This window comes from Miscanthus floridulus, chromosome 11 (genome assembly GCF_019320115.1).
Source record: "Miscanthus floridulus cultivar M001 chromosome 11, ASM1932011v1, whole genome shotgun sequence".
Classification (NCBI taxonomy): domain Eukaryota; kingdom Viridiplantae; phylum Streptophyta; class Magnoliopsida; order Poales; family Poaceae; genus Miscanthus; species Miscanthus floridulus.
The window spans coordinates 29551692-29565873 of NC_089590.1; the positions used below are offsets into that span (position 1 = coordinate 29551692).

A 14182-nucleotide genomic window follows, 5' to 3' on the forward strand; every position below is an offset into this window, starting at 1 on the left:
TAGATTTCTCAGGAGTTTGGCTTCCACGAGTAGACACCAAACTATGTTCTTAAATTTGTATGAGAGCAAGTGTAATTGTTTGTCTATCTGGTCGAATGGAAATAATGTGGTCTTTGAAAAAAAGAATATATTTTAATTTATAGGGTATTTTAAATGCTTATGCGCGTTTCTAAAAGAAAAGCGTTATCAAAAGTGAGAATGTCGTGTTTTAGAGACGACGGCTCTGACTCGTATCGTATGGATGGTTAAAGCGAGAATGTCGTACGTTAGAAACGCTGGCTTTGGCTCATCAGGTATAGATGGTTGTCACCAAATAAAATTATTGTCTACTCTCTTCGTCCCAAAATAAATACACATCTCACTTTTCGAGGAATCAAACTATCTAATCTTTGCGTCTCACTTGTTAGTGTTGCTTTTTGAGAGTATGCTAGAAATTAAATATGTAATAAAGATTGGTTATCTATATACGATGAAAAAAATACAGCTATAAGATTTGTGTCGATCAAACTAACTTAAGTCTGATCAAATTTATAGTAAAAAGTATTAACACTTATGTCTCTAGATGGGTTTATTATGATAATATGTTCAGTAACTAATCTAATGGCGCTTGTTTGGTTGGTGCCATAGTTTGCCCCGTCTGACCTTCGATAAACTGAGTGTGGCTTCAGTTTTGCTCGTCATACTTTTCGTGGCAGCCACAAAAAGTGTGGCGAGCAAAATCGAAGCCACACTTGTGGTAAAGTTGACATGAAAATAAGTGTATGACACGTGGGACATGATACTAAGGACTGTGACGCGTCATAGTTATAACAGTGAACCAAACTGCTGTCGAAAAGCTATGGCACAATCAACTTTCGTGTGCCAAGTTTTGGTCATGAACGAAACAGACCCATATCATGAATGCTAATATTTTTTTATATAAAGTTATTTAACATTTAAACTATTTGATTTTTTGAAAAACAAGAATTTTATTATTTCATAGAGGGAAAGAGTAACTCATAAGGAAACCGGAACAATTTTTAAAAAAAAATACTGGGAGAAGGAAAGAAGTCGAATCCAGCCTCATGTGGTCAGCCATAAAGATGGCAACGGGGCCCCGATACCCGATACCTGACGGGTATTTGATCCATTAGGGAGCGGGGATGGGATCATATCTTTACCCGCGGGCATCTAAATGGGCAAGAATCCATCCCCGACGGGTATAGCGAGTATGGAAACGTTCTCTGTTTACCCGTCTCCGTTACCCGTTGGGGAACCCGACTATTTGAGCTGTTATGCGAGTATTAGGCCTAAAGAAGCTCAACATAGATATTTTGGCCCAAATCTGAATAATCATATATATAGTTTGTGTGTTATAGGAACCCTAGTTCAATTTTTTCTCACCATCTCCACCAGCAGCACAAGCACGCCTGCCTCACGAGCGCTCGTGCCCCTCGCTTCCTCAGTTCGGTCTCTCTGTCACCTTTGCTCCTCCTCCTCGCAACCTCGCTCCTTCTCCTCGGCATCTTCGAGACTCCGACACTTATACCCGGGTGAAGAAGAAACGTCTCCGATTGCAAAGCTGCGACCCCAAGTGTCCTTGTTTATCGGGTATGCAGTATCCGTCGGGTATCTGTTACCCGACCGATACTCGACGGGTACGGAGATGGACAAGAATCTATACCCAAGACAGTTAATGGGGACGGGATGAATTCTCCATAGCGGGGAAGAGAACATTCCGACGATACCCGACGGGTATATCCCCGTTGCCATCTCAGCCATTCCCTGCAGCCAGCACAAGCTACGCGGGCGGTGGGCCCGGGCACCTGTCTGATCGGTGCATGTGATGTGTAGTCATGTAATTAGCATCTGTTATTATTATAAAATTATATATTTATGTGAAAATAAAGAAAGCTCCATCTATCTAGATGGAACTGACGAGTAATGGATATACGGATAGAAATTCTAAGTTGAATGTGTATTCTGCACCTTTGAGTTAAGCTAGAGAGGAAAACATAAAATTTTATACTGTATCAAATCACCATTGACGAGCCTTTTTTGTTTCTTCTCGTATGAGTTATGTTATAAAACAGATTTTTCCATGATCATTTCTATCGCTACGGAGCATTCTGTATGACTTTTAACTCATGAGACTTGAAAATGCATAAACAAAGTATCAAGGTATTTTACTTTTTTTTAGGGGAATCAAGGTATTTTACTAAGGCCATATTTAGTTGCCTGAATTTGGCGAAGCCAAAACACTGTAGCTACACTGTGGCATTTCGCTTGTATTTGGTAATAATTGTCCAATCGTTGACTAATTAGGCTCAAAACATTTGTCTCGCAGAGTACAACTAAACTGTGCAATTAGTTTTTAATTTCGTCAACATTTAGTACTCCATACATATACCGCAAGTTTGATGTGACAGTGAATCTTCTTTTTGTATAGTGTTAAAGTTGAGAATTTGGGGTGAACTAAACATGGACTTACATACGTCCTGTTCGTTTGGCTTATAAGTCGTACTTTTTTAGCCAACGAATAATATTTTTCTCTCACAACAAATCAGTTAATAGTACTTTTAGCAATGACTTATCAGCTAAACGAACAAGACAATGGACCATGCTCCGGCCCCATATCTGTTAAAAAAAAAAATATGAAACACTTTCGTCAAAAAAAGATTCGTGCGCACGCCCCTATGCAAAATCTATGAAACTCCGAGCGCGTCTCACGTGAAAACTCCAAACTCCGAGTATGATACGAAGGCAGAAAGACAGAATGGAACGTCTATTTTTGGGCCAGACTATTATTAGCAACTAAAAAAAAGGATTTTTCTTTCAAAAAATAAAAAGCAGGAAATACCTGAATAAATTTGAAAATAGTTACCCAAATGCTTCTTCTCGGACGCGCGCGCGTTAGCGCTGCAGAATGCGCACCTCCATCGCCGTTCGTTCCCACCATACGGTCAGGATGAATCGTTCTGCTATGTGGGGTCACAGGGATATCGTCAGTAGCACGCGGCCGTTCAATGCATCAGGACGTCTAATCTATTCCCCATTTCTTCCCTCTCCGCTCTTTCATCCCCATGCCAAAACCACCGGTGAATCGAGCGGCCGCCGCGTATAAGCCTCCCAATCCCCAGCGAATCTAGCAGCAGCCGACGACGAGGGGGATGAATCGTGCGGCCGCCGCGTATAGGCCTCCAATCCCCGGCGAATCTAGCAGCATCCGACGACGAGGGGGGCAAAATCCCTTCGAATCTGGGTGGACGCGGCCACGAGCGCTCATGATTCGTGTATAGGGAACTTCGAAGGTTTGAGGAGGGTGGTGTATTCCACTGCCGATGAGTGTCCACCTCCCGTGGACTCCATGGGTCTGTACGGTGCGTAAACATTTCCATGCCATTTTTCTTGCTCAACTCACCCGTTCTAATCCCAGTGAATCTCGCATCAGCGAGGCTCCAGTCGCCGGTGAATCTCATAGCAGCTGGGTTTCAAATCATGGTCAATCTCGCAGCAGACTATGAACTGGCACTGACGAAGGTAGCGGCCATTGGCATCGAGGTTCCGATGCTACCAGTGTAATTTCCCAGCTTGAGTTAAGGATTCTCCCCCTTGTTCTCATGTCACTTTTTTTTTTGGTTTTGCTTCAATATCTGTTCCAAAATCCTACAGCATACTTGAATATTGATTCTCATGTCTAGCTTCCCAATTCCTAGATTATCCATCTATTTTTTTTCTCCTGTAGTATGCTCGTTTGTTTAGGTGTGTTTAGGGATAGGGTTTCCATTGAAGTCGTTCCCCATTTCTCTAACATTATTATTGTTAGTAGTTCATATGTGTACTAATATTGTTTCTACTAATCTTTTAAATTAGCTAAAGAAGTAGCATAAGCTGTGACATTATGGTGCAACCAGGGTCAGATCAATTAACATGTGTTAACTTCTTTTTGTTAGAGCTTAGTCTGAGTCTGACGAAGATAGTGGCTTTTGACATGGTGTTTCCAATCTCCTGGGCGAAATAGTTAGGTTAGTAAGGGTTATTTCTTCGTCACATTTTTTGTTTAATGTGATGAATATATTTTCGTGAGCCATGACTTTATTTTTTTGATAGATTAGTGTACTGAATTTCAGAGCAGTATTGAAATTTCAGGCATGCATTTCTGTATGATACTATCAGTGTTTAACAAATGCAAGCACATTGTGCACAATAGATTGAGTGAGGATTCTTTTCTATTGCCACCTTTTCTAATTTCATAGTACCTTTGATAACTGAGTCCTTTTTCCTGTATCCTGTATCCTTGTAACTTAATTAAGTTGTCAGACCTGAAACCTAATTAAGCTCTGAATATTAAACGATTAGAACAAGTGATGACGTTAGCTCACCTTTTTTGACTACTGAGAGTCACCCCTCCAGCTTTTCTAAAACAGAATTTTCATCCATTACAAGATTTCAATACTAGGATTGTCAGCACTAGGATTTCATGCCTAGGATTGTGATGACTGTTAATTAAAAGCTAAAAAATTCCATAAATATTCAGCTAACAAATTGCATATATTGTTCTTCAGGGCACATTATAAGTTCTAGTAGATGTATGTTATCCCTTGTTATAACATCTGACCAATGATTATTAATTTGAATACCCTGTATTGGTGTAGTTGTGCTTTAGCATTTGAACACACAAAACTGATGACTTTTGCCTCCATTTTTTTTCTGCAATTTGTCATCCTCCTGTGTAATGTGTTGTGGTTGCATATAACTGGAGGACATACAACACCTTTCAATTTCTTCCTATTTTAGGCTGATGATTGTTCCTATCAAATTGGTTGATTTCTTTTGTGAGAATTAGGCTCTACCAATAGCAGAACTGGTTGATTTGTTTATGCCAAATTATGTTCCAGAATTTTAAGGGAGAATCCAGCGAGCAAGAGTTGTGATAGGGGTGGCCAGGGGCACCCTTAGATGGAGATTCCCTCTATGTTGTCTGATGCTGAGAAGAGACCAAGGTGAGGATCAACATACAGTTCCTGCATTATGGTGAGCATGGGGGCACAACAATTTAGCTTTCTTCATGATGCTAGTGCCATGAGCCATCATCACAACTGAGGTCCCACAAATTTCATTTCATAGCCAACTTATGCTAAATCAACAAGCAATTTGATCATTTTGGTTTAGCATTTTGGTTTTCTGATTTTAACATTTTTTAGTGTTCTAATGATCTACCAATGATGATGTGCCAATCCATGCTTCGATACTAGAGGATGGGGCTTCAAGACTAGTTTGTGTATGCTTAGATAATAGATCCTTAGGTAAAGAGTTTCTTGTTTGATAATGACTTCATTTAGGCCGGTGGTAATTTTTTCTCTGCACTCACACCCACCCTTAACAGATGATCCAATGCACCTGCTCCAGCCTGCACTGTCTCTCATTTGTCTCCTCCCTTTTCTCCCTTGCAATGCGCTCGCCAGACACCCCCTCTCCCTCTCCGTCACCATGGTGGTGGACGCCGAGGATGGCAGCATCCTGCGCGTCTATGGTTGCCCCATCGGGTGGTGCCTCCCTCTTCTACGAGGCAGGACAAAGCGGTGGCGCCCTTCCATTTCATGCCCCCCTCCCTAGGCGACCCTGCTTAGTCACCTCGTGCTCCACCTCTCCATCGTCGCTGTGGAGGGTCTAAGACACCATCGACGAGCTGCTGTGCTAGGTGGACACAAAATTTTAGGGCAAGCCTCGTGCACTCTGCAGGAGTAGCCTTGCGTGGCGTCGTTCTGCGCTCTTAGGCTGGCCCACGACCCCGGATCCGGTTGGCGTGGTGCTCCTCAGTCCTCACCGTGTCGCCATCCCAGATCCTCCTTCGAGCAGGGCCACATAGGCACTCGCTGATCTCGCTTTATGGTCGACCTCTCCCACCTAAATGTGAACCATGTGCCACCATTTCTGCTTGTGCCAGCTATCGACCGCCATTTCCAGTAATATCACTATTATTGCTTAATCTAGTACACTATTTTGCTTCATTTAGAACAATATTATTGCTTAATGCTTAACACTATTTTGCCTAACATATATGAAATAAAGGGATGAAAGGTAGCGTAATAGGGTGGTGGAGGTGAATGAGCACGGTGTACTTTGGAAATTCTTAGTTCAGTATCTGCACACTGCCTTTTCAGTTACAGGCAATACTTTAACTCCCAAAAAGCATTTTCTTCAATAGTTGCAAGCATTTTAGTTGTGCCACAAATGCATTTTTTTAGTTAGCTCATTGTCCCCACGTACATGGAACGAGAAGAAAATGAAATCTATTGTCAGTTCTGCATGCACTTTTTTACCGCACAGCTCATGCAACCAAAACTGAACAAGATACAACTACCATATATTCAGATTTTATACAGGATATTCACTTATCAGTTATTGATGCTAAAGTACCTTGTAAGCAAGTAGTGGCATTTCCATCAAGATTCTATTATCTTTGCCAAAATGAATCAATTAATGTGATGATAGCTAAAATTTTGTCAAAACAATCATAAAGCAACGCTTCAGACATCTGTATGCATTATATTGTGTTAATAGTTACACCAAAGTATTTTGGTTTTTCTATACAGATTGCTTTACTGCACGAGTTGACATATTCTAATATCATCCTCCTTTCTGCAGGACCCACAAATTGTTCAAAACAAGGATGCAAAAATGAGCTTTTCCCCATAAGGACGAAGTCAGTGGTACTTTAGAATGGATTAGCTTTTTTCTGCTCGTTTTCCCAGAGATCCGAGATCAATCCAATATGGCATTTTGTAAGAAACATATGATGTTACTTGCATACTGCTGGAGTTCTCTCTAAAAGTTGCAAATGCTATGCACTTTCATTGGACGTATGAAGCAAAGAAGCGTAACCATACGTGGGAGAGATACAGCTATGTGTAATTACATGATTTTGCTTGTTAATTTCCTGTAGATTTATCAGTGATTTCGTGTCAGATTTTTTGGTCAGGTTGGGGAAATGCCATCGCGGAAACTCCAAACCCTACGGGCGTTCGGCTGGTCATGTCTCGGCTTGTTCCCGCTTGTTTTAGCTTATTTTTTTTTCACAGAATACTATTTAATCATCCAAAATCAGCCCAAAGGCTACCAGCCGAACGCCCTCACTAGAGGATGTAGAGGAGACGATGGCATATTAGCATGTTTGGATCAATTGTCTAGTATTTTCTTTCGCGTGGTTTTCTAGATCTGGGCCCAACAGGAAAAGGCACGACCAGATCACCCTCACGTAATAGCGTTAGCGCGTAACGATTCCCGCAAACCAAAAACGGAAGGTGCATCCGATAGTTTCCGATTATGGACTGTGCATCCGGATTTTTTTTATGCCTCGAGTACAAGTCGTATCTGAACTTACATACCAACTTACACCACCACACGCACACAAACTCACACACATCTATATTAGTGTGCAAGCTAGACCTACACGTACACGAAGAGGCTGCACGGGGCTGAGAGATATCTGAAGTCATCCTGACTTCGCACGTAACGGGCACATTACACTGACCATTGTGGTACATCAACACATGAGACTGTAGATACACAGGACCTGTAAATTTATTATTGGGAAAAAACCCCATGAAGCACGCTGCCGATCCCAGGGATCAAACACATGCCCGGCCGCTAGCACACCTGGCGAGCAAGCCATCCGAGCTGGGCTCGGTCCTCTCCGGACATCTTAATTACTGCATAGGCGTGCTGTAGTAAAATTCAGTTAGTTATGATTCCAATGCAAAATTATTTAATACCCTTTTATTGTTTTAAAAAAATGATCAAATCAGTTTATAAACTTATAAACACAATAATAAACCACACAAGCATTATTATATTATATAAACTAGATCTACATGATATTGGTTATAAAGATCATGAGATGAGCTTTATATTTTGTATGTAACTAGGTAGCATGCCCGTGTATTGCTACAGGACAGCTAAACTTTTATACTAAAAATACACGGATCGCACGATAAGATAACAATACTGTGAAAATAAATACCGACGTTAAAGTGGCATTTAATAAAAAAAACAAAGTTCGTAAATTAACACAGTCACGGAGAGCGCGGTGTTTCAGGCTCATAAACTCTATCGTATAGACCTTTTCGTGATGCGGCTAAGATAATGTTTTATATCGGTAGAAAGAAATCTTCGATATCCATTTCTTTCGTGCGCCAATAAATCCACGAATAAATTCCGCTACATCTCCAAACCATCATGTACAGAGGTTCGAGTATATATGTAAATCACACCACGACAATATAAGTATTGATGTGCTATATTGTTACCAAAAAAATAATATTTTGCGTGTGATGTTTGCAATATCGCCATTACAAAGTGCTATTTTTTGTGTGATGTTTGCAACATTGCCATTACAAGTGATATTTCGAACATGATGTTTGCAACATCGTTATTACAAGTATTATCCCATGCGCTACTACAGGTATATATTGTCTTCAACGGATCATGTCTGCTCCTGCCACCAAACTAATGAGTCATTTGTGACTGTACCCATTGTTATAGATATGGAGAAAAAGCCAAGCTGAAGGGGATGCACGTTAATATCATGCCATATAAAAGTTACCGAATGACATGTTGACAGCATAGACTTCTCCGAGCATTGGTCTTAATGAAAAGATTGTTTATATGAATAGTCAGGTTATTAAACAATCACTTAAAAACTGGATAACATAATAGGATTGAAAAGGAACATTGTCAGTATAGGTACTGTACTAAAATTTCACTGAACTGGACCTAAGTGATGAACCTGTGGATTCAGAAAAAATAAAAATAGTATAGGGAGTGGAACTAATTGATGGGCAAGGGTTTCCTAGCTATGAAATACATGTGCATGATAGATGCCTTAAAACAATGGATGTCAACTCAAAAACCAGCAAAATAATAACAACCTAAAATAAACAAGTATGTCTAACCTCATGATGAACAACCTATACACGGTTTCGCAAAAGGAAAAAAATCCAATGCGGTGTCAACCTTGGGTTTATATTAAGGTACAATTTCTACAAACTGGATCTGAATCATATGAACTCCTATCTTATTCACTCATCAGAAGGCCCCTAAAGATCATTAGTTGTGCCTGCAAAACGACCACATCTTTATAGGCCTTCTAGAATCAAAGTAAGCACAGGGTTCTTTCTAGAAGTTATGGGTAGTCAAATTGAGTGCATACTGTTTTGGCATCTCCAAGTTTCCCTTCCCTTTTTGTTCGGGCTTTCACATCTTTGTCGACTTCCTCTTCATCTCACTATGGTGCCAAGGTCAAGCTTGTCATTCAGAGCAGCGATGAATGTGGCAGAACCTCCTAAATTATAGGGCCCATATGCACCTGTCACTGTCCAATGACCTATGACGACTATGCATATGTTCCCGGTAACTTAAGAAGACTGTCGGGTGTCCATGGGGAACCCCGAATCATCCACGATTTCTAAGCAGGATCCCATTACAGAGTCATTGCAGTATTACAACATTTATTCAAATATCTACATCAGAGTAAAATAGCGGAAGTTTTACAATAACTTAGTTTACAAACCAGTTGTTTCAAAACTTACAAACTAAGTTCGATAATTATTATAAACCATAGTAGTGGAATGGCATTAGTAACATAATAGAAAACACACAATATAAGTACCCTGCCCAAGGGTCACACATTCACTTATCAGCATCGATTTGAACAACAGTCATGCAACACGGTCCAAAGCAGACCTGCTCATGAGGCTCACCTGCAATAAGGGTTAACGAACCCTGAGTACAAAAGTACTCAACAAGACTTAACCGAATTAAAAACTGATAAGACTCAGGAATGCAGGCTCAGGGATTCAAGGTATGGCTTTAGCAATAAACAAGGTTCTTTTGCGTAAAAGCTCTTTAAAAAGATTCTTTCTTTTAACATTTGATCCTTATCAAAACTATATATGAATCTGCCATGATCCGTATTGAGATCATGAACTTCATATCAAACTCTTTCTCAATTCCAGCTCAAGTTTCATTTGTTAACTACGATGATGAACAGTGAGTTGAGTCTCCATAACCGAGGAGCAACGACGATTCAAACCGATTATAACCTAGCTAGGGATTCCCAACCACACGACATATGTAGGTCCTTGACCTACATATACCAACCTGCCCTCAGATCCTCTAAAACAAGAACGGGTCTGCGCCACCCGAGAATACAGTACTCCACCAATCTAGCCTATTGCCACGTGGGTACACGCTATTCTCGCCGTCTCTCCACTCCTAGTGCGCGAGTAGCCATTCTCGTACTAGAATAGCCAAGTTAAGGCTTACCGAAGTATGTGATTAGTACTACAAAGTCTCACCTCATGCAATTCAACAACAGACGTGTCTTAATCAACACAGACAGAAAGAACCCGCTCACAAGACCTCCATGTCTTGTGGCTCCCATACACCGAGTTCGCCCAGACTAGATTTATTACTCTACATGCTCATATCTCATGATAACATAAGTAACCAATTATATCAAAATCCCATGTAATTCTCACAGGTGACAAGTAATCACCCGACGTTTATTTGTCTAAGCATGACTGTCGACGAAATATGGTTGACAGTCTACCTAGGGATATGCCCAAGGTAGTAGATTGTCGGCAGACAGATGCGCAAGCCACAAACAAGACGGTGACGCAAGACGGACACGAGGTTTTATCCAGGTTCGGCCACCAAGAAGGCGTAATACCTACGTCCTGCGTCTGATTTGTATTGCTGTATGTCAATGAGAGATGTTTTTTAGAGGGATCCCCTGCCCGCCTTATATAGTCCGGGGGGCAGGGTTACAGATATGGAAACTAATCCTAGTTAGTTACAATTGCCATATGTGGCCGGATAAGGATTCCTATTCTAATCGACCAGGATCCTGCTTGATCGCCAAATCCGTCTTGACTCCTTGTGCGGGACTCCAACCAGGTTGGCTGGGCCACACATCGTCTTTCGGATGGACCGGACCCATCGATCCGGGCCGGCCCAAGCTTAGCCGTAAGGGTATAGGGGTTAATACCCCCACAGCTAGTCCCCGAGCACCATGTATTATGCTGCGACATGCCATTTCGACCTTCTCCGACAAGTAAGGCCCGAGTCCTTGACATCTCTTGACCACCGTCGTCGCCAGAGAAATAGGTTGTCTAAAGAATGTATGGTGCTCTTAAGAAAAAAGAAAAAGATTTCCATCCTGGGAAGTGTGCCCACTTGTATTTCTGAAAAGAAATGTAAGTGCGTCTTGAAGCGTAGCATCTTTGATCATCAGAGGCGTAGTGGTCGAAAAACAAGCACATTCACCGCAAGGTGAAGTGTGCCCACTTAGTCCCCGAGCCTGGTAGTAGGTGAAGTAGGCACGTGGTGCCAGGGTCTAAAAAGAATTCCCAGTTAAGTTGAGAACCCAATCGTCGTACAGGCGATACGAGATGCACCGGCAGGTGCATTGTACCGATGTAGTCCTTGAGCTTGCTGGAAGGTGAAGTATGAGCCTTGTAGCAAGGTCTAAATAAATGTCTCTCAACTGTATGTGAGTACAAATCACATGTAGCCGAGGAGAACGATTCTCCAAGCAGTAGTTGGGACAGTCCCCGAGCATGATAGTAATCCTTACAATCATTCAAAGCATAGGGGTCGATTAAAACACATTCACCTCAAGGTGAAGTGTGCCCACTTAGTCCCCGAGCCTGGTAGTAGGTGACGCAGGCACGTGGTGCTAGGGTCTAAAAAGAATTCCCAGTTAAGTTGAGAACCCAATCGTCGTACAGGCGATACGAGATGCCCGGCAGGTGCATCGTACCGATGTAGTCCCTGAGCTTGCTAGAAGGCAAAGTATGAGCCTTGTAGCAAGGTCTAAATAAATATCTCTCGACTGTATGTGAGTACAAATCACATGTAGCCAAGGAGAACCCTTCTCCAAGCAATGGTCGGGATAGTCCCCGAGCACATCAGTTGTCGGAGCAGTCCCTAAGCATGATAGTGGTCGGAGTAGCCCCCGAGCACGTTAGTGGTCGGAGCAGTCCCCGAACATATTAGTGGTTTGGGCAGTCCACGAGCATGGCAGTGGTCTGGGCAGTCCCTGAGCATGGCAGTGGTCTGGGCGGTCCACGAGCACGGCAGTGGTCTGGGCAGTCCCCGAGCATGGCAGTGGTCTGGGCAGTCCCCGAGCATGGCAGTGGTCTAGGCAGTCCCCAAGCACTGCAGTGTCTGGGCGGTCCCACAGCATTGTAAGAGTCTGATCCATCCTTGAGTGCAAAACAGGCATCAAAAACACGAACGCCATTGATGTATTTATTCGGTGTATTTATTTATCTCCATTCTCTGCCAAGTCCAGTCTGACACGCCTGGTCAAAAAAGCAGATGGGTATAGTACGTCATTCTGTCTTCTTACTCTTTTCTGGCAAACAGTCGCTTGGCACCTGTATGGAGGTGCATCAGTGTGGGCCCTCTTACACTATCAACGAAGAGGCGCGTACACTGGTAACGAAGGAACGCGTTTATTGGCGTAGATCTCGAGGTTGTGTGAACAACCGTCTGTAGCGCGTGCGCACGTCTCCCAATAATCTTGGGTGGACGAAACGACAGAGCTCTTTGTTTTATATAATGTAGATCTGGTAAGTTACTCACATCGTTCCCCATTGTCATTTGCCACCGCAACCTTCTTCTTCCTCTTACCAAACCCTATTCCTCTGAAAATCATTGCCAACCCCCTCGCCACCACATCCACCCCCTTAGTAAGGACAGGCTAATGGTGAAGAGAGATGCCTAGAAGAAAGGCGGAGTCATGGCGAAGGAGTGGTGGAAGTCGCGGAGCAATGAGTAGACCATCGAAGACCTCGTCGCCATGGGAGTGCTCCACAACAAGGCACTCGTGGGATGGCGTGCGCCGGAAGGAGAAAGCTTCCTCGATCCACAACCAGGTGAGATTGTGGTTTTCGAAGACTTCTTCAAATGGGGTTTCAGGATTCTAGTGCACCCTTTCCTTTAGGGTCTCTGCTTGTATTATGAGATTGGGATTTGCAATCTGCATCCCAACTCGATTCTTCTTGTCTCCACCTTCATCCATCTCTATGAGTCTTATGGTGGCTTCCAGCCCCATTTCGACCTCTTTTGCCACCTGTTCTGTCTTCGGAAGAAAGGGAGCGGTGGCTCGAAGATAGCCGGAGGCGTCTACCTGAATCTGCGCGACGGCATGAAAGCCCAATACTTGCACTGCCCCTGGAACACCTCGCTGGACGAGTGGTACAAGAAGTGGTTCTACATCCGTGAAGAGCCGAACACCATCACCCTGTGCGACATGGGGCTGATTCCAGAGAAGAAGAATAGCTTGACAGAGAAGCCCGAGAACCTAGAGCAGATTGCTGAACTGCTCGGGATGATCCCGTGGGGAAAGCTAGATGGCCCAAGTGTGGTCGGGAACTTCATCAGCCGAAGGATCCAGCCCTGCCAAAAGAGGGTTCATCCAGGCTTCGAGTACTAAGGGAGCACAGATCCAACAAGGACCAGGAAGGAGCCGCTCGACAAGATGGAAATCAAGGTCAGGATTGGGGAGCTATTCAACCTGGCCGATCCCAATTATGTCAGGCTGAACGACATCGAGCACGCCTTCAAGCTGGCTCGACCTCCCCCAAAGGTAAATGATGCCTCCTTTTAACTGTAGAGTCTTGTTGTAACAAGAAATTGACTGCTGTCTCCGTTTTGTGTCTCAGTGTAATGGTCGTGATCGGGCAACAGTGTTCGTGTCGCCTCCCCCCGGTGTGGATTGGTCGCAAGCTGCCGGCCTAGCCGCCCAGACCAGCACCAGGACCGATGACGTCCACTGGGTGGCACTCGAGACTATGGAGGACGCATCGACTAGAGCCGCTAGCAAGCGTCCGGCTACCAGCAAACGACGCCAAGCCATCTTCCCCCTGTTGGACGATGAAGCAGAGGATGCGGACATCTTCTGGCTCGTCCCTCGAAAGAGGAGAAGCCAAATGGGGTCGATGGAGCAGGGTGGCTCCTCTGTGCCAGCAGTGGTCGCATCACCGACCACCGCAACACAGAGGACAAGCGAGGGAAACATCGAGCATCAAACCCCAACGCCTGTACCGGAGGTGGAAAGAGGCACGGTGGAACCTGCCGAGTATGCGGAGCAGGGGCGGTCGAGGAGACGCTCCTTCACCACATCATTCTGCAA

General features: G+C 43.6%; 1 long non-coding RNA gene across 3 annotated transcripts; it reads left to right on the plus strand.

Moving 5' to 3' along the window:
- The first annotated feature begins 3000 nt into the window (after positions 1-3000).
- LOC136494725 (uncharacterized) lies at positions 3001-6937 on the plus strand. Of its 3 annotated transcripts, XR_010768686.1 has the most exons (5): positions 3001-3359; positions 3431-3574; positions 3933-4004; positions 4878-4982; positions 6628-6937. It is a non-coding gene; the product is annotated as an uncharacterized lncRNA (long non-coding RNA). The 3 variants fall into 3 exon arrangements; XR_010768685.1 differs by having other exon boundaries at positions 3431-4004; XR_010768684.1 differs by having other exon boundaries at positions 3431-4982.
- Positions 6938-14182: the final 7245 nt, after the last annotated feature.